The sequence below is a fragment of the Macrobrachium nipponense genome, chromosome 28, assembly GCF_015104395.2.
Source record: "Macrobrachium nipponense isolate FS-2020 chromosome 28, ASM1510439v2, whole genome shotgun sequence".
NCBI lineage: Eukaryota > Metazoa > Arthropoda > Malacostraca > Decapoda > Palaemonidae > Macrobrachium > Macrobrachium nipponense.
Window position 1 is genome coordinate 40579376 of NC_087217.1, and position 25667 is coordinate 40605042.

A 25667-nucleotide genomic window follows, 5' to 3' on the forward strand; every position below is an offset into this window, starting at 1 on the left:
ACGACCTTGTAATCTTTTCTAATACCTTAGAAGAACATTTACATAAACTAGAGCTAGTGCTACAGAGACTAAGGCAACATAATTTAAGAGTGAAGATAACTAAGTGTGAGTTTTTAAAAAAAAGAGAACTAGTCTATTTAGGTTTTATGGTGTCTAGTCAAGGTCTTAAGGTAGTCCATGATAAGGTGTCGGCTATCCGTAACTTTTCGATACCTACTAACATCAAGGGGATACAGCAATTTTAAGGCTGTAGTGGGTATTACCGGCGTTTTATACGCAATTACTCAATTATAGCCGCTCCTCTAACTGATGTTACGAAGAAGGGCGTAGATTTTACATGGTCGGAAAAGCATCAACAGGCGTTCGATATCTTGAAAGAAGAATTATGCAGTTCACCTATCTTAAAATTCCCTGACTTCAGTAAGGAATTCTTTATCGCAACTGATGCCTCAGACCAAGGAGTAGGAGGGGTACTGCTTCAGCAATATGACAAGCAGTTCTTCCCTATAGCTTTTTATTCACGTAAACTGAGACCTTCTGAAAGTAAATATGCAGTAATAGACAAGGAAGGGCTAGCTATTGTTAACTCACTAGTACATTTTAAATTCATAATACAGTGAACCCCCCGTATTCGCGTTCTCCGGATTTGCGGACTCACACATTTGCGGATTTCTCTCGGGAACGTTTCCCTGCATTATTCGCGGAAAATTCGCGCATTCGCGGTATTTTTCTATGAGAAATATCCACAAATTCCTGGTTTTTGTTATCAATTTCATCATAAAATGCACTTTTTGTGATAAAACTATTAAAAAAACCAAGTATGAACATTTTTAGTGGTTTTTCTTAATTTTTTACTAACAAAATAGGCTGTTTTTAGCGTTTTTATAGGGGTTCCAAACATTCGCAGATTCTAACTATTCGCGGGGGTTTGGTCTGGTACGCATCCCCCACGAATACGGGGGGACCACTGTATACAGCTATCCTGTCAAGGTTCTTACTGACCATAAGCCCCTCACCGACTTCTTCAAAGGCTTTAGTCACAGCCTCAAAAGAACTCAGTGGCATATGATCATTCAAGACTTTGGCACAAGGATAGGATATCTACCTGGGGAAGCAAATATCATTGCTGACGCACTATCACGCAACCCTGCGCCCTCTTGTACGGAGCCATTAGCTGAACTAGTAGATATATCAACATCCATGCCTATTGTTAAAACTGTATCTGAACAGGAAGACCCGGGTTGGAGCGCTGAACTAGTACAGACTGAACAAGGAAAAGATCAGCAGTTAAAGAAAATAATAGATGCTTTGAACGGGAATCCTAAGGAAAAGGAATGTGTGAAGTATACGCAGCAGAATTATATAATTAAGGATAACATTCTGTGTAGGTCCGTGACAAGGAAAACCCGCAGCACCCCGCAGGTGACTAACGACCAGGTAGTGGTTCCAATCTCACTTATACCAATCATCTTAAACTGGTTGCACTCCAAACCATTACATGGTTATCAAGGGTTCTCTATCATGTCACAGAAAACGAAATCACTATTTTATAGGACTACGATGCTTACAGATATAAAAAAAACACATAGCTAATTGTCACATTTGTCATGAAAACAAAGGGCACACTAAGACACCTGTCAGCTTGGGGGCCTATCCCGTGCCCAACCAACCCTTTGAAAGAGTACACTTAGATTTATTAACAGGGTTTTACGAGTCTGACCAAGGAAATAAGCACCTCTTAGTGTTAATAGATGCCTTGACTCTATATACAGAATTGATAGCACTAAAAACTAAAACCGCAATTGAAATTTTACGAGTGCTACATTTGTAAACATGGAATTCCACACATGATAATCTCTGACTCGGTTGGAGAATTCAATAATCATTTCCTTAACTCGTTGTGTGAATTTCTTTGCATTAAGAAAATCAATACCATGATTTATCTCCCAGAGTTTAATGGATTAGTTGAGAGGGTAAATAGGAAGGTGTTAAATGTCCTACGAGTTACACTTGGGGGAATGGATCCCAGGGATATTGCCATACCAGCGGTTCTAAGTACTCTTAACCATTCATATCATGTATCTATCAAAATGTCGCCGCACAAGGCATTGTACGGTACCCCAGCTAGGACACCTTTCCATGTATTTATGCCTACAACCCATTTATCAAATCCCGTATGGAAGCAAGTGTAAGCCGATATAATAAACTTCGTAAGAATTTAGAAGAATCACAAATCATAATGAAAAGAAATCATGATAAAATCACTAAGCCAACTAAATCATATACAGTAGGCAATCAAATATATATACAACTATATGTTCGCAAGGGTTTGAACTACAAGCTAACACCTAAGTTTGAAGGCCCGTTTAGCATTTTAGAAATATTAACGGCCAACAGATTAAAAGTTCAAAACATATCCCAACCTACTGACGTGAGAACAATACTCTTGGCTCATGTTCACAGTTAAGAAGAAGAAGAAGAAAAAAGAATTTTTGTATTGTTATATATATGAAACATACCTAATATAAAGTATATATGAAACTTGCATGATAAAAGTATGTATATATAACATTTGTATGAAAATATTTTATCTGTTTTGTATAGAAGTAGTTAATTCAAACACGAGTAATTACATATATCTCACTAATTGCAGGTTTCCAACATGAAGCTTATATTGTTTGGATTGGTACTGTTTGTTCAGACATTCTTGTCGTGTGTGAAGAGTGCTAAAACAAAAAATATACATTTACACATGGCTCTATCATCGAAAGAACAGAGGACATTTTCATTACAGCAAGCAATATAGTTCTAGAAGTTGATTTGCGAGCGATTTTCCTGCCAGAAGATGATGTCATTAACCTAAAAAGCCACTTATCGCGGTTTGCCAAATCATTGAATCAATTACACCATCGTCATTTTCCTTTTAATCCAGAGATTTCGCTAGCACAAACTATAAGTGTCGCAGAGATGTTGTTATTTGACTTGCAAAACAAAACTGCTGTAGCATGTTTGGCTCGTGATCTACTTATGTGGACCGTGAGACACGGTAGCCTAGTAAGACGTAACCCGTTTATATTTGCGGCGCTCAACATCTTCGGGTCTGTTGCAAGTTTAGGTTTGGGAATTTCCAATCTTCTTAGCCCTCTTACGCCAAAGGGGTATAATAAAAATAGTCTCCCGTATGCCGAGGCGGTCTTGGAGTGACCGCCTAAGCGGAATTTTTTTTTTTTTTTTTTTCAAAAATTCACAGCGCGCTTAGTTTTCAAGATTAAGAGTTCATTTTTGGCTCCCTTTTTTGCCATTGCGTGAAGTTTAGTATGCAACCATCAGAAATGAAAAAAAAAATCATTATCATATATAAATAATGCGATATATGATAGCGCAAAAACGAAATTTCATATATAATTGTATTCAAATCGCGCTGTCAGCAAAATGGTTAAAGCTAACGAGTTAATTTTTTTCGTTGTATTATACACTAAATTGCGATCATTTTGGTATGTAACACATTGTAAAACGATCAAAGCAACACAGAGAAAATATTATCACAAAATGATGCATGAATTCGTAACGAGCGGACATAAAAAAATGTTTTTTTCAAAAATTCACCATAAATCTAAATATTGTTCTAGAGACTTCCAATTTGTTTTAAAATGAAGATAAATGATTGAATATTACTATACTGTAAGAGTTTTAGCTTACAATTGCAGTTTTCGACCATTTCGGACGAGTTAAAGTTGGCCGAATGTCGAATTTTTTTTATATGCAAATATTTCGAAAATGAGAAAAGCTACAACATTCAATGATTTTTTGTTGTATTCTACATGAAATTGTGCACATTTTCGTATATAAAACTCTATGAAACGCCTAATATGAAACGGAGCAAATATAACGATAATGCGACGTACGCATTTCGGAGATTTGCGGTGGAGAATCGGCGCGCGGAGGGAAGGAAAGTTTATTTTTAAAATTCACTATAAATCTAAATATAGTGCTAGAGACTTCGAATTTATTTCAAAATTAAGATAAATGATTGAATATTACTAGACTGTAAGATTTTTAGCTTACAATTGCGTTTTTCGACTATTTCAGTAGTCAACATTGACCGAACGTGGTTTTTTTCTATTTATCGTGATTTATATGCAAATATTTCGAAAATGAGAAAAGTTACAACCTTCAATTCTTTAATGTTGCATTCTACATGAAATTGCGCACATTTTCACACATAAAACTTTATGTAAAGGCTAATTTAAAATGGTGTAAACATTACGACAATCGGACGAAAAAATTTCTGATTTTTTTCGAAAGAGTTACCACACGGACGTAAGGAAAATGATTTTTTTTTTTTCATAAATTCACCATAAATCGAAATATTGTGCTTGAGACTTCCAATTTATTGCAAAATGAAGGTAAATGATTGAATATTACTAGAATATATGAGTTTTAGCTTACAATTGCGTTTTTCGACCATTTCGGTAGAGTGAAAGTTGACCGAAGGTTGAAATTTTGGCACTTATCGTTATTTATATGAAAATATTCAAAACTGATAACAGCTACAACCATGGGTTGTTTTTAGTTGTATTGTGCATGAAATTGTGCACATTTCCATATATAAAACTTTATGTAACGGCAAATTTAAAATGGTGCAAACATTAAGACAATTGCACAAAAAAATTTATCGGAAGAGTTACCGCGCGGAAGTAACGAAAAAAGTTTTATTCATAAATTCACCATAAATCGAAATATTGTGCTAGAGACGTCCAATTTGTTGCAAAATGAAGGTAAATGATTGAATATTACTAGAATATAAGAGTTTTAGCTTACAATTGCGTTTTTCGACCATTTCCGTAGAGTCAAAGTTGACCGAAGGTTGAAATTTTGGTACTTATCGTTATTTATATGAAAATATTCAAAACCGATAAAAGCTACAATCATGAGTATTTTTTAATTGTATTCTACATGGAATTGCGCACATTTTCATATATAATACTCCATGTAACGGCTAATTTAAAATGGTGCAAAAATTATATCAAAGTGACGAAATAATTTCTGAGATGTGTCACTGATACTTTTTAGTGCGATAAGAAAGAAATTCGCGCTTGCGCGCCTGCGTAACAATTGTAAACAAAACAACGCCTTAAAACGTGAGCTCCCAGTATCCGCCAAGGCGCGTGATTCAAAAGTTTTCGGCTGGTAGGCCTATAAGTATCTTTCCGTGAATTTTTAAAAAACTTTTTTATGTCGACGTTTAATACGTCCAATCGGCACCCAGGAGACAATTTATGTCGACGTTTAATATGTCCAATTGACGTAAGAGGGTTAAGATTAATGAGCAGAGTAAGAGAATTGAATTTTTGCAACATGAAAATGAATTAGTTTTTTCTGAACTTCGTAAACAATTATCATCAATCAATCAACTTATCACATTGGTGAACGAACATTCCAGTATCACATTGGTGAACGAACATTCCAGTAATATCAATCAGAAGATGGATTTGCAACACCTGCTGGCAACATTAGCATATTACAGTTCTAAGGTAGACCATATCTGTACAAAAATTTCACATTTTATTGAAAAATCAAAAGACTATGTGGAAACTATCACGCTGGCTACAAAGAATGTTCTTTCACCACATCTTTTGCCTATCAAAGATTTAACATAACTTTAGAGAACGGACGAGAGAAACTTGGATATATTCCTTTGTTAGATGCACATAAGATAGAATTTTATTATAGCTTAATATCAGTAAGTGTTGAGAATTACAGGATCATGATTAACATTCCTTTTAATTCTTCTGATGCCTGGCAATCTTACAAAATTGCACCGTTTCCTACTTTCATGACGAATAGCTCATTACCAGTAATATCTAATCATACGGGATACGTATTGATTTCTCCTAATAAGGAAACATTTTCGGTTATCAGAGACCTGGATAGGTTCACTCACTGTTCAGATGTCATGGGTAGTAAAGTTTGTATAGCTGACTCCTTTGAATTCCACAATATATCAGGGGATTCATGCGAGTTAGGTCTAGTGCTAAACGGCTCTCTCTCTCATACACGTGAACAATGTCTGAAACAACTTTACCCTTTTGATGAGTATAAGTTCGCTTACAGGCTGAATAACGGATTGTGGATACGATACGACAGAGCAGGGTTTCACTTTGCTTGCCCGGACGGATCAACGAGCTCTTCACGGATGTTCGTCGCTGCAGACAGCTGTAGTGGAGTCACAGGCAAATACACGGTCCGTGGAGTAAGCAACATCATAAGGGAACGAGCTTACTTCACGAATTTTTCTTGGTCGAGTACCATCATCCCAGTTTTACTCCTTCCATACAACGCGAAAGTGCCCCATCAACTATCAAAACAGTCTGGTATGGACCGCACTTTAAGGGCTTACCATGTCAACGAGGATCTACAGTTCTACACACTGCTGGCTGTGACATGCGTGTTGGTGGTGGTTCTGGTCACCGCTAACGTATTTGCTTGGCGTAGGTTGAGGCATACAAGAATGGATCATCAACAGAACGTCGTACCCCGTCCTGACACTTACCCATTAGCCCTTAAGGCATTTGACTTTAGAGCCACTTGAAACTGGTCATTTCATTTGACTCAGGGGGAAGTTGTTTGGAATTGTGTTTTGTGTGAAAAGCGGTTTGAACGCTGGCTAAATGTGCAACAGGAACCTCCGTGACATTGCATTCCATATGTAAAGTATGAGAAGCATGATATTGTTATGATACAATAAAGTTTTATGCATACTTACCTGGCAGGTATATATATAGCTGTATTTTCTGAAGTCCGACAGAATTTAAAAAACTTCCGACCACACGCAGTGGTCGGCCAGGTGGTTAGTACCCATTCCCGCCGCTGGGAGGCGGGTATCAGGAACCATTCCCATTTTCTATTCATAATTTTTATTTCCACTGTCCCCTGAGGGGAGATGGGTGGGTACTTGAATATATATATATCTGCCAGTTAAGTATGAACAAACTTTACTGTATCATAACAATATCATTTTGCTCATGAACTTACCTGTCAGATATATATATATAGTTGAACCCCACCGTTGGAGGTGGGAAGGGACAGAATAGAAGGATTTTGGGACACAAATGCATGCAGATGATTTACATCTTGGTTCCACCTGTTAGCATAGCCGACTTCGTGATTACTGTCACCCAAGTCTGCTTCTGCTTTACTAGAGTTGCCAGCGAGGTAGAGACCTATAAAGCTGGTGCACTCCAGATGATCTGTCAACGGGGGCGTGACCACAATGTGACTAGACCATATTGACCATACCATGAGGGCTAAGAAGTAAAATAAATATATATATATAATTATATATATCACCACCTGACCAACCTAGCCAAAGTTAATGTGTGTTAACTAAGGCTTCAGAGTTAAGAAGTCGCCGTTGTCAGCGACTCCACAACTAAATTAAGAGCTCTTCCTAACCATTTTCTACAGGATAGGATGAGTAGTACTTCTGCCCCCAAGATTGTGTCTGCAGACACGTATGGCCCTAGCGAGCAGCAGATCTCATATGCCATCTTCACATCTCGCAGGGAGTGTGAAGTGAACTAGAGTTGCCAGCGAGGTAGACCTATAAAGCTGGTAGCACTCTCCAGAATGATATGTCAACGGCCGGGGCGTGACACCCCAATGTGACTATGACCCATATTGACCAATACCATGGAGCGGGCTAAGAAAGTAAAAAAAGTTAAATATATATATATAATTATATATATCACCCCACCTGACCAACCTAGCCAAAGTTCATGCTCATGTCGTTAACATAACGGCTTCAGAAGTTTAAGAAGTCGCCGTGTCAGCGACTCCACAAACTAAATTAAGAGCTCTTCCCTAACCAAGTTTTATACAGGATAAGGATGAGTAGTAACTTTCTTGCCCCCAAGATTGTGTCAGCAGACACCGTATGGCCCTAGCGAGCAGCAGATCTCATATGCCATCTTCACATCTCGCAGGGAGTGTGAAGTGAACCCAGAGTTGCTTCGCTAAAACATGGTACTCAGGATGTTGCTGAGTGCCATGCTCTGTTGAAATGCTTCCGAGGCCGCGCCCTCACCTCGTGAGCATTCAGATAAAAGCTTTCAAATCTTTGTGCAAACACAATGAAGGAGCATTTTTTGAAAAGAACTCCTTAACCCTAAAACCAGGGTGTACTTCGATATGGGCAAGTCTGGTCTTTTTCGGAACACTGCAGATTGCCCGACTGACTTCGACTTTCTTGATTTTAAGTAGATAAAACTTGAGAGACCTGACAGGGCACAGGACTCTCTCTGGCTCCTGCCCACTAACTTGTGCCATCCTTGCTTCCAAGATCCTGGCCCAAGGACAAAAAGGGTTTTTTTCCATTCTTAGGCCATAACGAAAGGCTTAGAGAGCACACCTCCTTGTGTTCTCTAAAGCCAAAACTTGTGACGATGGCTTAAAATCTCACTAACCCTCTTTGTCGTATCTAGGGTGGTTAGAAGAAGGCCTTCCTGATCACATACAAGAAAGTTAACAGGCAGGAGAGGTTCGAATGCTTTGACATCAAGAACTTCAGACTACGTCTAAGTTCCATATTGAAAGCTTCGATCCGGAAATGCACAGTCTGTACTAAAGTCAGGTGAACGACCAGTTGACCAGTCTGACGAATCAAGGACAGCAAGGCTGTACCCTGAAGACCAAAAGGCACTATTCTTAGCTGAAGGATGAGTGTCTGGACTGCCTGGGCGATTCAATCTAAGCAAACCTTGGGGGTGTATCAACGCAACCCAACGTCGTCCGCAATCGACTTCGTCAATAAGAAACTCAGGGCTACTATATGTCGCCTGATCTCGCACGAATGTCTGACTCCGAGAAAACAGGCGAGACAAAAAGTAGATGGTGAGCTAGAATCGAGATTCCACAGACCTCAATGATCGTGAAGGTCTTTGTTGTTTGACAGATGCAAATCTGTCAAACAACATTCTCTGTTGTCTGTTCGCACTGGCAGAATTTTCAAAACTCTCGGCAACCGCTAGACCACTGGTAGTTCAGGTGATCTCCCCCACGTTCCTGTGGCGCTGGTACTTGGAACTATTCCCGTTTTCCTCAGATTTTCTCTGAACCCTGTCTCCTGAGGGGAGGAGGGTGGGAATTTAATTATATATACCTGCCAGGTAAGTATGCATAAAACTTTATTGTATCATAACAATATCATTTTTATGCATGACACTTACCTGGCAGGTATATATATAGCTGATTGACACATTTGGAGGTGGGTCACAGACAGCAACATCGTCATAATTCAAAAATTAACTAATTTTTAAAATTATTTTATTAAGTTCCTTACCTGCTAAGGTAGCTGACTTCGTAGTCCTGCCTCTTAGCCTGCTAAACCTTAGTAGCTCTCAACTAGGATGTGACCTGTTTGTTGAGAAAGCTAATAACAAGGGTCTGACAACTGGACGGGACCAATTTGTTGACAGGAAACCCTAGCCCTCTCTTACCAGGGGCATTCATGCTAGGATAAGTTAGACCACCTGAACCACACACAAAGCTAACGTAACACATTACACTTCACATACTGAAGAGGAAATAACCCTCTCAGACAACCATAAAAAGAACACCACTTAATTAAAATACCTAGCATGTTAGTAATCTATCGTTGCTGCCGTCGATCGAGACGATTCGTACGGACTTTTGCAATCCTGTAACGAACCTCTAGATGATCGTTACATTCTACGCCTGTTGTTATAATAGGCTCTTTCTCGTAAACTCGAGCAGGGACCGAGAGAAGATACTTCTTAAGATATGAGAGAGCTGTGGAATATAAGAGTTGATGTGGACCACTGGTTTCCAAAAAACTTTCCGTTTCGAGGACTGGAGGGACGACCGAATTGCATTTATTTCTTTCAGATTAAGATCCAGGACATCTGAAACACTATCCAGATGTCCGGCACCTTCTTTCTATCATGACGCACTGAGAGATGTTCAGAATAATTCCTAGATCTTGAATAATATTTCAGTTTCCCGGTAGGAAAAAACTGTGGTCTGAATTGCAGTCTATTCGGGGAAACAAACTTCTTCAGGAAGGAAATGGTCCCCAGCAAGCTCATCCATTCCCTCCCCGAGTACGCTTACTTTCCTATAAGGCTGCGCTTTGCCTAAGCAGGAGAGCATATAAAAGTGCAATGTTGCGGTAGACTCGTAGTTCTATACCGTGCGGTAACGAGCACCGAAAGGATTAAGAGATAACTCTGTTGAACATAGTAAGGCAAAACTAATGCAACGTTTATTCATTCACGTAAGAAATCCCCTCAATCTTAGGCTAAAGTCCGTGATTGTAGGACAGAGATACAGTTAGTCAGTCAATCCCGCAGGAGAGATGTAACCGCCAGCACAGAGATACGGTTAGTCAGTCAATCCCGCAGGAGAGAGAGACGTAACCTACAGGGCATGACAGCGCACGATCTGTTACTGGCTCGGTTGGAAGTTTGGAACTTGGACAGTCAGACACAGCAGCAGCCAGCAGCTTACGAACGTCGTCTCTTAACTTTATGTCTGGGTTGCCAGCTACCCTATTCTACGAAGAAATAGGTCCGTTATTTTTTGAACAAAAAGAGACTCTCAAGCTGGTATATTTAAGCGAAACAGAAAACGCTAAATATATAGATGCGTTTGTGTCGTCAGAACACTACCATACAACGGTAAAAGATAAATCGGAAACTCCTGGAAGGCTGCAGGGAGTGACGATTAAATGTCCTTAAAATAGTAAACAATAGACCTCTCGGTTGCCATCCGAAGAGGTAACTACAGCAAGCGTGTATGACTTGAACCAACCAGTAGTAAAATAACGCAAGGCAAAAAAAATTTTATTTATATCACAATAAAGTTTTTTTCATACTTACCTGGCAGACATATATATAGCTGAATTCGGAAATACAGCTACATACATATCTGACAGGCAAGTTTCATGAACAAAACTTAGAGAATCGAAGCAGACAGCTCAAGCTTCTTAAGATACTGGACATAAGCGTTCATTGACGTAGTCTACAAGTCTATTTCTTGTACGAGTCTGCGAATGAGGAAGGAGAGCTCTTCCGAACCTTGTCCTTATTCGCTTACGCAATATCAAGTTAATGAGATGTTTGTCAATGAGAACTAACCCATTAACGGTACAGAGAGATATTTTGTCAATGAGGGGAGACCCACTTACTTGACAAAACGATAGTATATTGTCAATGGGGGAAAGTCACTGAATTGACAAAACGTAATCCAGGAAGTCGAGCCTTTTATTTTTCGATTCCCGTCTCAAACAAGGAAGGGACAAGAATCCTGTTAAGAGACTGGGCTTACGGTAGGTAGAACGACGATGCTCAATCGGCATGGAAGTCTCGACTAGAAACTAACAAAACAAAAATCTATCATCTGAAAAACCCTTTCAGATGGTCTAAAAACGCTTAAATTTATTGGCAGTATGGCAAAGGAAGTCCTGTCTTGCGCTTTCCTGAAGAGCGTCCTTTTGATGAGTGCCTTTGCAAGAATCCTACTGAACGTTGCCGAAAATCCTGACGTTCAGGACGTCGAGCCTTTACATAACCTGTAACTGTCTTATCTCAAAGTCTTGACTGAGGTAGAGAAAACGAGATCTTCCCTTGAGCTTTCCTTAACTCCATCCACCTTTGCGAAAAGCAATATAATATTGACAGAGACCTCTTGAATTCACGAAACCCGAGGTCTTGCTGGGTTTCGAAGACGAAGTTCTGTTCACTTTCTTGAGGCTCAAATCTTAAACAAGAGCTTGAAGAGTTCAACAGAAACGTTCTGGTGCGCGCTCGGCGTCCACTGGCGAGGACGCTCGGCGTCCTGGTGCGCGCTCGGCGGCCACTGGCGAGGACGCTCGGCGTCCACTGGTGAGTGCGTCCATCCGAGCGTCCTGTTCAAGCCGATCGTCCAAATAAGCGTGCAGAAAAGCGTCACGCTCCTGACAGGCGTCAAAACAAGCGAGAGAAACTGCCTTCTTTTTCCTATTTCTTGGTGGAAAGAAGTACACGTGATCAGGCAACTTTCGCCTTCTTACTTCTCACAGAAACACATAACGAGGGAGAAGGGACGTGAAGCGTCCTCTTCTATAAAGCTTCTTAGAGGGCGCGAGTCCTTCCGAGAGCTCCAACCCTTGTGCGGGGAGGACGCCTCGGAGGACGAGAAGCAATCCTTCAGGATTCGTGCATGTGCACGCACTTTGGCAGTCTGGGGATTTTCATCAGAAACTGCCGAAGGCACGCCAGATCGGTGGGGTTCCCTGTAACCCTCCTTCGGCTTTCGACATGCCCTCTCCCTTGGTTCTGGGAGTTCGACAGAGGTCTAGACCTAGAGGCGTTATAAGGCCGATCTGACGCACCCTCCACTACACAAGGGGCACTGTCACTGCACTTAGCCACTTCACTATTGCTCTCTAAAGCAAGCACTTTCGATTCTAAGTTACGAATCGAAATAGTATAAGAGAAAGGGCAATAACCTCTACAGACACTGTTTTAGGGCCCGAAGGCAACATTACAGGGTTAGGCGTAACAAAAACAGAAGTAGAACTCTTCACAACAATGAAGGAGAGCAATCACCTCTCGCAGACATAGTCATAACCCGTAGGCCATACTACAGCGTTAGGCAAAATAAAGTCTACCGGAAGGTTAGCAGTATCACTACCCTGACTTTCGTAATTGATTAATTGCGTACATACTAAACAAACTTTTTCCTTACGGAATTAGACACGTTTACTGATTAATTGCGTACATACGAATCATACTTTTTCCTTACGGAAATAGACATGTTTACTGATTAATTGCGCCCCCCAAGTGCGGAACTACCGAAGCTTTCGGTAGCCACACCCTATCTTTGCAGACAACACCCTCTGAAACTAGCCTAACTAGATTCAGATATCTTATGCAAAAATGAATCAAATTCAAATCAATTTAAGATAGCGTATGCCTCGCCACAAATCCAAGTAAATAAATTAAAAGACAATTAGGATACTTAGCGGCAAATGAAGTTTCCAAAATCCTAAGCCGGAGGTACTGAAAACAGGTGTTTTCAGTACCGGCGACAGAAAATTTATGAATAGAAAATGGGAATGGTTCCTGATACCCGCCTCCCAGCGGCGGGAATGGGTACTAATCCACCTGGTCCGGACCACTGAGTGTGTCGGAAGTTTTTTTAAATTCTGTCGGACTTCAGAAAATACAGCTATATATATACCTGCCAGGTAAGTGTCATGCATAAAATTATCATTCAATATATCTGGTAGCGCACCTAATATAATCAATTGAAGTTCTACAATGAATCAATATGTCTGTGCGTGTACGCACCATGAATCTATATGATGTACACACTTATCTGAATCTATTTTTATATTAATCAGGTATCAACTATTCTTAATCAGTTACCTATTATCTTACTTGAATCATTATATACATGTATATGCTAATCAGGTAGCACCTATTCTTAATCAGTTACCTTTTATCTTATCACATTTTTGGTACCATTTACGTATTAACCATATATGATTTTTAGAATGTAATTCTTGTGTCATGCAATCATCAGACGTACGGCAGTACTTTCTGTTGAATATATATTCTCCTGACTAACAGTATATAACTATCATTATGTATGACATGTTATCTTTAATATTAGTATGATATCATATGCATTTATCTTGTATGTGGATCTGTATCTTCCATGTATTATTCATTACTTAAGAGTATTTCTATATATCTGACTTTTTTTTACATATAATCAGTTGCATATCATTCCTTAACCACTTGCTGGTAACTATGGGTTAACTATATATTCGCATTAATTTCTCTATCACACTCCTAAGAGTCATATACAAGTCAAACTTTAATGTTCAGTGTTAGATTTTTTAGCCGACCGAGCAATTAATGTAAGGGTTACATTTAAAAAGATATATATTCCATATATAAATAAGCCCATGACCCAAGGGGTCACTGTTAAGATAGCATGGAGTGTGATAAAGATTGATAAACAGAATGCAAGCTAGGCTTTGGCGTATTGAATCAGCGACGACCTGGTTTGCATTTGCCTGTGATAATCAAATCCATTGTTGTGTCAAACAGGTCACAGTGCTTTCGCCTGAGAACCTATTGACCTATAACCCACAGACGTCTACGTGACTTCCTCTCACATGTTCGTCTGTCTGTCTGTATGTTAGTATGCTGAGCTAAGCTTTGCTCTCCTATAATTTTGTAAATGCATTGTAACTCAGAACTCTACTTCCCCTCCTAGAATCAGGTTCTCTTAACTACCTTCTTGCTTCTACTCAAGAGATGTAGTTTCACAAATATATTGTTACTGTTATCATCATGAGTTTGAAACATCTCCGCCTTTATACCCAAAGAAGATACTGACTTAGAAATTATCGTCGCAATCTTCAACGAGGATGGGAAGTATACAATACGATACTTGCGTTTAACATCGCAGGTCTAAATAACCTCACAGTGCGCCTCATTATACAAGGCCTAGCACAACAGGTGTAGTAAAGTCTCCATTTTTGAGATTTGAAGGTGCCCTCAGTCTCAATCGGGACATGGACCAGATCAGGGAATGGTGTAGTTGGTGGGGTATGGGGCTGAATTCCAGTAAAACTAAAACAATATTAATTAACAGATCTCGTACAGGTTTCCCACCCCATCCTCCCCTTTAAGTGGATAGAACTTTGATGAACAAGTCTGAAACTTTAACTATTCTAGATGCAGCCTTTGACTTCACATCCAACCTTTGAGACACATCTAATGAAAATTCCAGCAAATGCCATATGAAAGTTAGGTATTGTTCGTGAGGCCTCGTATGTTTATAACAGTGGTGAAATCAGTGAAACCTGTTTTAGGTAATTTGTATTCGCATTACTAAAATACTGTTCGATGTAGATGTCTGCTTCTGCCAGAGATTTATCTCTTTTGGATAGGGGTTCTTGGTGGTAGGTTTCTGTTTCCCAATAGTAGTAATCATGACTTGGACCATGGACGGATAGTCTCTTGTTTGTCACTTTTCATAAGTTGTATTTTAACAGATCTTTCACATTCACAATTGATCACTGATCCCGTTTACTTGCTGAGAGCAACCAGATTTGCCGAACAGCGGTACCAAAATGCAGTAACTGTGCCTTGCTGTTGAACTTCCCAGTCCCAGAGGTCCTTTATTCTTCACACCATTTGAGTGTGGAACAGCCTCCCAAAGGAAGTCGTGCAATTAGAACTTCAGAAGTTCAAGGGAAGGTGCAATACATTATTACCCTAATAGTAGTACTATTTTCCTTGCATTTTAATACATTTTTATCTATTTGTTAATTTACTATTAATTTTTTTTAATACGTGGTATTTCCCTTTACCTCTCCTCTTACTACTTGCTAATGAACACCAAATTCTTTGGAAGCTTGCTTCATATGAATAGGTTTTATCTTCTGAATAATAATAATAGTAATACAGTTGAACCTCTTAAAACTGTCATTCTATGGTCTGGGAACTCCTGTGGTTTGGCGTGATTTTAAATCAGCAGCCATTAGTTTATTGCGCCGCCACCAGGGTTGTACCACATATTGTTTACAACTTCAAGACTGCAGAAATTATGCCATATCTCCTTTGTTTTTATTAAAATAATTGTTAGTAATGAAAATATGTGAAGTCAAATATGTTTTTGATATTTACCTTAAAAGAATATACATATATTTTAATACATCTACTTGAGAAGGCTCTACCAAGTCAAAACTTTTAATCTAAACAATGAGATGTTTGGCATGCACGAATTCCTTACTCTGTGTGTGCTTGACATAAGTGATACAGTTAGATATTTTCTTTTATGTAACTGTGTATTTACCTGTTCAATATGCCACCCATGAGTTCATATGATGTTAGAGGTAAGAAGCACAAGCATAAATCTTTATCTATGCTAGAACGAAATATACTTGACAGGCTATTGGTTGCCTTCTGCAAAGCAGCCAATCCAGGAACAGCATTAATTTTCCTTGCCGCTCATTGGCTGTACACTTGGTGTTGATTGGCTGAAACCTGAGTCTCATCTCGTGATGATGGAATTGTGGGTACCATGCATCCCTCCTTAGCGAGTTACTGATATACGCAGACATATTTGCGAATCTGTGTTTTACATATCAAATATCCGTGTGGATCGTGCCAGAAATGGCTCCTAAAAAGTACCTTGCTCCTTCTAAGGCTTCTGGCAAAGTGCCTTAAAGAAGGAAAGGCAGCCATGAAGCTCAACAAGATGGTGAAAGTTCTTGATATGTTGAAGGAGGGCAAAAGTTTCGCTGCATTTGGCCACCGTTTTAATGTGAATGAGAGCACAGTGAGATACATTAAGAAGAAAGAAAGTGAAATAAGAAAAAATGTAGGCATGAATAGGGTTGACACCCAAAAAAAAGTTTTTTCAGGTTTTTTTTTTTAACGGCCTGAAAAAAATCTGGCCCAACTTTTTTTTAATATCTAAACATTTATTCACTTTCTATTGCTTCCTAAACTATAAAAAATTACTAACTGTGCCTAGAGCTTCTGTAACAAGGCAATTGAACAATGGAAAGAAAACTACATTAGTGTGAAAAATAAGAATTAGGGAAAGTAAGGAAAACTAATGGCATCTCGACCATCACCCACTAGACATGATGAGTGTTTTGGGTACACAACTACATTTATATTTCAATATTTCACATTTGAACATAGAAATTTTCGGTTATCAAATAAGTTTTACCGTTATTTTTCAATCACATCTTGAAACCTTGAGATACTGTGGTCAAGTATTTCAATTTCAATGCATTTGAATGGGAAGAGGTATGAAAACTGTATGACTGGCAACAGTTCCTTTAGAGTATATATGATACAAGACATACATGTATAGTATCAAACATGTTCAACAGAAGATAAAGGTAAAATTTTCTTGATCTCGAGAGTTGGGCCCATAACTACAATTGGTTGATTTCATCTTAAAATCTTGTAATTAGTAAAAAGCCAAAGGTCGTGTTTTGAATAACATAGTTTGATGCCCCTGACTTTATTTATCTTTGTAACATCCCACATGCGCATGGTATGACTGTATATTCTAAGAAGTCTGGATGATCTATTTATCACCAAAAACATTTGAAGTGTAGTTGCCATGAAGCTCTTAGTTTTAAAATTTTCAGTAAGTTCTACATTGTTTTAAGTATTTGGTGTTTACAGTAATCCAAATATTTACCATTCTATATATGACTGTCTTTTGGAGAGGATTAGTATCAGTCACAGGATTCTAAAGCTTCAATCGTTATTTTTGGAGACCGTAATGCAAAGTACAATGAGTGGCTAAATTCAAATTCTGTAGATCATCTGTACTTGTCTGCTCTTGAGTTCTGTGTTTCCTCCAATTTTGTCCAGCTAATTGAGGCACCCACACACATTTCTGGTAATAAATTAAATCTCATATTCACAGATGTTCCAGCTATTATGATATAGGCGCTTTTGATCAATGCGCCATTGGGATGGACATATCTGTCAATCAGTATATTCCTAATTCCACTATTGAAAAAATGGTCAGCTTGAAATCCAGAGTCAATTGGGATCACATTATTGAATCTTATGAGGCACTTAACCCTTAAACGCCGACCACCTATTTATCAAAGTGTCTGTCATATGCCGGCGGCATTTGGGAGTTAGTGCCGAAGTGGAAAAAAAAAAGTTTTTTTCGAAAATCACAGCACGCTTAGTTTTTAAGATTGAGAGTTCATTTTTGGCTCCCTTTTTTTCATTGCCTGAAGTTTAGTAAGCAACCATCAGAAATGAAAAAAAATATAATTATCATATATAAATATTGGAATATATGAGTGCAAAAAAAGAATTTCATATATAATTGTATACAAATTGTGCTGTGAGCAAAACGGTTAAAACTAATGAGTTAATTTTTTTTCGTTGTATTGTACACTAAATTGCAATCATTTTGGTATATAACAAATTGTAACACGATCAAAGCAACACAGAGAAAATATTATCACAAAACGATGCATGAATTCGTAACGTGCAGACGTACAAAATTTTTTTTTTAAATTCACCATAAATCGAAATATTGTGCTAGAGACTTCTTGTTTGTTGCAATATGAAGGTAATTGATTGAAAATTACTAGACTGTAAGAGTGTTAGCTTACGAGTACGTTTTTTGACCATTTCGGTCGATTTAAAGTTGACCAAATGTCGATTTTTTTCTATCTATCGTGATTTATATGCAGATTTTTCAAAAATGATAAAAGCTACAACCATAAGTTATTTGTTGTTGTATTCTACATAAAATTGCACACATTTTCATATATAAAACTCTATGCAACGGCTAATATAAAATGGTGCAAATATTACGACAAAGTGACTAAAAACATTTCGGAGACTTCCGGCCGAAATACCGCGGGCGGAGGGAAGGAAAATGTTTTTTCAAAAATTCACCATAAATCGAAATATTGTACTAGAGACTTCGTGTTTGTTGCAAAATGAAGGTAAATGATTGAATATTACTAGACTGTAAGATTTTTAGCTTACAATTGCGTTTTTCGACATTTTCAGTCGAGTCAAATTTGACCGAATTTATGATTTTTTTTTATTTATCGTGATTTATATGCACCGTTTTTCGAAAATGATGAAAGCTACAACCATGAGTTATTTGTTGTTGTATTCTACATGAAATTGCGCACATTTTCATATATAAAACTTTATGTAACGGCTAATATAAAACGGTGCAAATATTACGACAATGTGACTCATGCATTTCGGAGATTTGCGGACGAGATAGAGCGAAGGAAGGAAATGTTTTTTTTTTTTAAATTCACCATAAATCGAAATATTGTACTAGAGACTTCCCATTTGTTTCAAAATGAAGGTAAATAAATTAATATTACAAGACTGTAAGAGTTTTAGCTTACAATTGCGTTTTTCGACCATTTCGCTCGATTCAAAGTTGACCAAATGTAGAATTTTTTCTATATATCGTGATTTATGAGAAAATTTTTCAAAAATGATGAAAGCTACAACCTTGAGTTATTATATGTTATATTCTACATGAAATTGCGCACATTTTCATATAAAAAACTCAACATAACGGCTAATATAAAGAGGTGCAAATATTATGACAAAGTGACTCAAGCATTTCGGAGATTTGGGGACGAGATAAGCGTGCGGACGTAAAAAAAAGTTTTTTTTTTATCAAAAATTAACCATAAATTGAAATATTGTGCTAGATTCTTCCAATTTGTTTCAAAATGAAGGTAAATTATTGAATATCACTAGAATGCTAGACTTTTTGCTTACCCAAAAATACCATATATATATATATATAATATATATATATATATATATATATATATATATATATATATATATATATATATATATGATATATCGAGCAACAATGACCTTTAATATCTAATTCGCTCTACCTCGGAATTAATATATTTTCATATATGCTTAACTGAAGGGGAATTTTTTCTCGATAATAGACTTGCCTGGACCAGGGCGCGAACCCATGGATCCTTTCAAATCCAGGAACGTCAGTGAAGCTTTTACCTACTACACCACAGTAAAGCTTCACTGACGTTCCTGGATTTGAAAGGATCCATGGGTTCGCGCCCTGGTCCAGGCAAGTCTATTATCGAGAAAAAATTCCCCTTCAGTTAAGCATATATGAAATATATCAATTCCGAGGTAGAGCTAATTAGATATTAAAGAACATTGTAGCTCGATATATGTATATGAATCACGGAAATGTGATATGACTTATATATATATATATATATATAAATATATATATATATATATATATAGATATATATATATATATATATATATATATATATATATATATATATATATATATCTATATATATATATATATATATATATATATATATATATATATATATCTATATATATATATATATATATATATATATATATATATATATATATATTATATATATATATATATATATATATATATATATATATAGATATATATATATATATAGATATAGATATATATATATATATATATCTATATATATATATATATATATATATATCTATATATCTATATCTATCTATATATTATATATTATATAATAATAATATCTATATATACATCGGATATATAATATTTATATATATATATATAATATATATATATATAATATATATATTATATAGATAGTTCCTTCGTATTCGCGGGGGTTGTGTACCAGACACCCCAGTGAATAGTTAAAACCACCACTAAAAATGCTTATAACTGCCTATCTTTTAATAACATCCTACTTCAAATATACCTAAAATTACTAACCTATTAATGCATTAATCTTTGAGGTTATATTATTAATATCATTTCAAATTCATCTTAAACATTTTACCATTAAAAATATATACCTACAGAGAGAGAGAGAGAGAGGTGAGGAGATAGAGAGAGAGAGAGAGAGAGAGAGAGAGAGAGAGAGCATTGAATGGAAACATCATGTATCTGACCATCAAGAGTGAAATTATGAATTATTTCTGAGACATAGAGAATAATAATGGGGAGAGAGAGAGAGAGAGAGAGAGAGAGAGAGAGAGAGAGAGAGAGAGAGAATAACTCCGACTCCTTTCCCTCCGCCAATTCGTATATCAAACTGTCATTTACTCCCCAGCCCACCTTCCTCCAAGTGGATAAAAAGACTGGGAATCGCTATTTTTAATTAATCATATTAATTTTTGAAAATTAGTTATCAGGTAAATCATTTATTTACACTACAAAACAAATAAACATATGTAAGTAAAAGAGAGAGAGAGAGAGAGAGAGAGAGAGAGAGAGAATGTTTATTGTATGTTTATCTCATTAAACATTAAATTATTTTTTGTTAAAACTAGTGCGTATAATTATGATTTTACCCAAAAATGTAGTAATGTCCTTAAAGATATACTTATACATACACTTCCAGCTCAAACAGAGGGCGAGAGTTACCACTAGGACATACTAGTATCCTCGTGGTGGCCAAAGAGAGAAAAGAGTGAGAGAGAGAAGAGGCGAGAGAGAGAGGAAAAGAAAAGGGTTATCCTTACTTAAAAGACTGAAATGAATAGATTATTGTACTCTTTAAAAATACTATCACATATGAATTTTGAAATTAGTTATATTACTATTATTATTATTATGCAAAAATATTAATAAACATACACATGTACCATAGAAATTCTCTCATTTCAGGAAGAGAGAGAGAGAGAGAGAATTTACATGATCCTAAGAGGGCAACACAGTTATTGGACCCCACCCAACTCAGCTTGGCTACTTGGAGTTCAAAGAACAAGACACTGGGTAAAATGCATTTTCTTTCATTCTTACATAATTTTTTTTTACTTATAAACTAAGATCTTGCTAATTCACTTTAGTATTTTCTTTAATGAATTTATATTATTGCTGTTTACATTAATATTGATATTTGAAAATTAGTTAATCATTTATCATCCAAAAAACATACATATCTGTAACAGAGAGAGAGGAGAAGAGAGAGCGACGAGGAGAGAGAGAGGAGAGAGATTATCGTAGTACGTATTTGTAAAAATACTTTCACAATATGAGTTCTTTGTAATTACAGTTATTCATTAATTAATATTATTAATCATCATATTGAAAATATTAGAAAAACAGATTATACATTAACGTGTACCATAAAAATCTCTTCGATTCTCACGTAAAGAACGAGAGAGGAGAGAGGAGAGGAAGAGAGGACGAGAGGAGAGATAGATGTTGAGGAGAGAGAGGAGGAGAGAGAGCAGAGAGAGCGGAGTTTCGAAAGAGAGAGTGAGAGAGATGGAGTTCGGAAAGAAAGATGAGTGAAACGACTGGGATTTCCTTCATTCTTATATAATTTTTAAAATTTATAAACTAAAATCTTACTTATTCACTGTAGTATTCTTTATTGAAGTGATTGCTCTTTACATTAATAATAATATTTGAAAATTAGTAAATCATTTATTATACAAAAAGCATACATCTCTGTAAGAGAGAGAGAGAATTATTATTATGTGATATCATTTAATCTTATTAAACTTACTAACTAATACAGATTTGATCAATATTAATATTTTAAATTTAGAAATCATTTTTGTATCATAAAAATGTATTTAGGCATGAAAATAACATCAAAATACACCAATTAGTGATTATTTATCGTCGGAAAATCCCGCGAATAGGCGAATTCACCGCAAATAATGGGTAGATATGATCCAGAGAAAAATCCGCGAATCTGTGAGTCCGCGAATCCGGAGAACACGAATACGAGGGGGCCCACGTATATTCCCACTTATATATATATATATTTTTATATATATAGTCTATCTTTTTATATAATATATATATATAAATATTGTAATAAATATAAAACTAAATATAAAATCAATGCAGAATACTCACTCGTAATCCTGACTCTTCGTTCTATTCTTGTTTTCTCCCTCCTCCATTGAAGAGTCTTGCATTTTTTTCCTCTCGACATGACGAGGTACAGGTGGAGGAGGGAGACGCGCGCCCTTACTGCTGATGGGCCGCCGCCCTTCAGCGGCCCTCTGTTGTCCCTTGGGCAGGCGCATTCCAATATATGACCGCAGTGTGGTACTTGCGGTCACACTCCCCAATCCTGCAAAGTGCTATTATATTGCAGATGTGACAGAAGAACCGGGTGTCTCTCCTTCTGCAATTCATATGGCACACACAGCACCGTTTCTGCCTGCGCCCTTGTATGGGGTCCAGTGTGTGATCTCCTGGCTGCAGCAGACATACAGGGTCCACTATCCGACGGGAAGTCAGAATCTGAGCGCAGGCGGGATCATCAAGGGCGGTGGCAGCAGGGGCGGCTGCAGCAGCGGGAGGAGCAGGACGACCGAGGTTGGCCCTCCTAACTTCTGCCCTTTCCTCTATGGGCAGATCTGGAGCTCAGGGCAGGGGGGCGGTGATGGAAGGTCACTCATCAGGATTAAAGTTGATGAAGGCATTCCCAGCCACCTCGAGAAACTGGATGTGGGACAACCTCCGGACGTCCGAATTGTACCCACAGTAGAGGATGTAGGCATTCTGGAGGGCTAACTGAAGTATGTATTTGAGGAGCTTCTGTGCCCACCTCCTGGTTTTCCTGGCGAAGGGTTAATACTGGATGAGTCGATCAAAGAGATCAACTCCTCCCATGTGCCTTTTGTAGTGCCGAATGACGGTAGGCCGCTCGACAAGAAACTCCTCATACATAACTCGGCCCTGCTGATGTGTGATTTTCGGCTGAACGACCTCTTCTTGGATGGGCTCATGACTTGTAGTAATCATGGGGACGAGTCAGAGCCTCTTCCAACAGATGACGAAGACATCTCCCTTCCGCTGCCACTCTGTCTCTCCTCTTGCCAGATGTTGTGGCTGGCTAGGGAACCTCTTGAGGACATTAGGGGCCACATGCACCAACCGAAGGGTACCACTGACATGCACACCTGCTTCATACAGTTCCTGGGCCAGGGATACCGAGTTATAATAATTATCCATAAACAGGTGGTATCCCTGGTTACGGAAACGATCCACAAGACCGAAGACAGTGTCACGCAGCGTGGAGGAGACCCCGGAATACACAGAGAAGTCCACAGCATATCCAGTGATGGACTCCGTAATAAAAAATAATTTCACACCATATTTCTTTGGCTTCTTGGGGTTGTACACTTTTATACTAAGACGTCCTTTGTAAGGCATCATCCCCTCATCCAAAGAAAGGTTCTTGGCTGGAACCACGAGAAACTGGCACCATTCACGAATGTAATCCAACACTGGGCGGACTAAGATGAGGCGGTCGGGGTTATCCCGGGGTATGGCCCTTCGGTTGAAGGTGTTGAAATACCTGTCCAACGCCAGGAAACTATCACAGGCCATAATGCCAGGCACATTGGGCGTACTTAATAAAAAATTCCACCTCCAATATTGCCTGACGTTGGCAGCAGGCATCATTCCAAAAATAATGTGAAGCCCTAAAAAATGCGCCATGTCCATGAGGTTGCAGCCCGCGAGTGATACGACAACGTCGTCCGCAGTTCGTCACAGTAGTACCGAGCGTAGTCCGTCGTCTCTGCTACCAGGTATTCCAGCAATTCCTGCGTCAGGAACAGTTGAATGAACCCCAGAGCAGTGAGAGAAACAGGTACGGTGAGTCCAGGTGCTGCCGTGAATGGGTGCATGTTAGGTGGGGTCCTCCAACCACCCCTCATCACTCTTGGATGAACGGCCTTCACCTAGGCTGGCGCGACGTTCCGACCTTCTATGGGCCCGTGTGCATGGGCATGGTTTCGCACTCGAATCCCCCACCCACTGGCCCATCTCCCTCGCTTTCTGTTTCGTCCTCAACAACAAAACTCGACAAATCCTCCTCCTCCTCAGACTCCCCCTCATAGGCACTAAAACCACTAAACTCAAACTCACTTTCAGCCTGTGACTCCCGTACAGACATTGGGGGCAAATATTCATCATCACTTACATTGGGAGTGATGTCCTCGTCACTAGATGACCAACTGCCATCAAAATGAGGACTTGCAAGCTGCTCTTGATCGAGCTCCAACAAGTATTCGTCAATGTCCTTTTGTTCAAGGCCTCCCAAATGCCTATGAATGCCCCTCAGGACACCCCGATGCTTCCTAGGGGTCGTAAAATGCAGAAGATGTGGTCGTTGGACACTTTCGGCCACATGAGGCTGCACAAAAAGGCGTTGAGGAGCTAGATCATCTTGGTTGCTTGGTCCCTCTCCAGCATCCAAGTCCAAAATACGTCTCACACAATCCCTACCGACAGGCAAAACGCCCTTTTGCACTCCATTCAATGTTCAGACATCTCTATGTGCGTTTTGTACCACCACAAATACTTAAACACTCGCAAAAGTTCAGCAAAACACGAATGCGGCAAAAGATTGCTCTCGGACGACGCGTCGCTGATGCTTGCTGGTGCGAGAAGAAGGCAATTCGCACATGTGCAGCTGGGTAACACTTGTAAACAAAACAACAGCTTGATCCGTGAACTCCCAGCATCCCTCAAGGTGCGAGATTCAAAAGTTTTCGCCAAGCAGGCCTATAACTATTTTTCCATGAATTTGAAAAAAAAAACTTTTTAGCAAAGACGTATTTTACATCAATTAAGCAACCAACAGACAATCTTTGTCAACGTAAAATACGTCTAATAGGTGTTTAAGGGTTAATGAGCTCATGCAGCTCAGTCATACCACCTTTGTTAACATGTTCAATTACCTCAAGAAGATGGTACCTCCCGAAACCCCTGACAAAGTGCCTCCTTAAGAAGGTGAAGAGGCACCTTCAGAGGAGAAGTAACTCCTCTAATTTGCTGTGAAGTCATATCTTCATCATCATTCATAGCACTGCACAACTAATTCATCGCCATTATCTAAAATCAACATTCATCACCAATAAGTACCTTATGACTTAATATTATTATTATAATATTTAAGGTTACATATTATACAGTAAATATGAAAATACAGAATATTGCTTTACAAAAAATTCTCATCTGTGAATAGTGGGGAACTGCAAATATTTTTATAGATATGTTCCACAGAGAAACCCATGAATGAGTAAGTCTACATGCAAATAATTTTT

At 38.2% G+C, this 25667-nt stretch overlaps 1 protein-coding gene across 3 annotated transcripts in view; it reads right to left on the reverse strand.

Moving 5' to 3' along the window:
- The window catches only part of LOC135201684 (DNA helicase MCM9-like), a 722480-nt gene that overhangs the window by 339065 nt on the left and 357748 nt on the right, over positions 1–25667 (reverse strand). The window lies entirely within an intron of this gene.